The sequence below is a fragment of the Buceros rhinoceros genome, unplaced genomic scaffold (assembly GCF_000710305.1).
Source record: "Buceros rhinoceros silvestris isolate BGI_N320 unplaced genomic scaffold, ASM71030v1 scaffold22353, whole genome shotgun sequence".
Lineage (NCBI taxonomy): Eukaryota > Metazoa > Chordata > Aves > Bucerotiformes > Bucerotidae > Buceros > Buceros rhinoceros.
Window position 1 is genome coordinate 22,016 of NW_010404502.1, and position 379 is coordinate 22,394.

A 379-nucleotide genomic window follows, 5' to 3' on the forward strand; every position below is an offset into this window, starting at 1 on the left:
TTCCCCAGTGCCCAGCGCCCCCACCCCCCCCACGGTGACACCCGCCTGTGCCCGCGCACACGTTGCCCCTTGCTCTCGGTCCACCCTTTCGCTGTTTAAACCCTCACGATGCTGCTGGCGCACAGCACAAGCGCCTTGGGGTTCCAGGCCTGGGGTGAAAAACTCTTGGCTCTTGCTGTCGGTGGGGATCCAGCCACTGTTTGACGCAGAGCCGGGGTTCCTCCACCATTCCTCTCTCGTGGTGGAGGCAAGGGCTGGGCTGTGGTACCCGCGGCCAGCTCTGCCCAGCCGCGCTGGGTGAGAACCAGACCCGAGAGATGGGCTACAGACGGGAGAGGGGAAAGGCAGGGACTAACCCAGCCGGGCTTTATCAACCCGT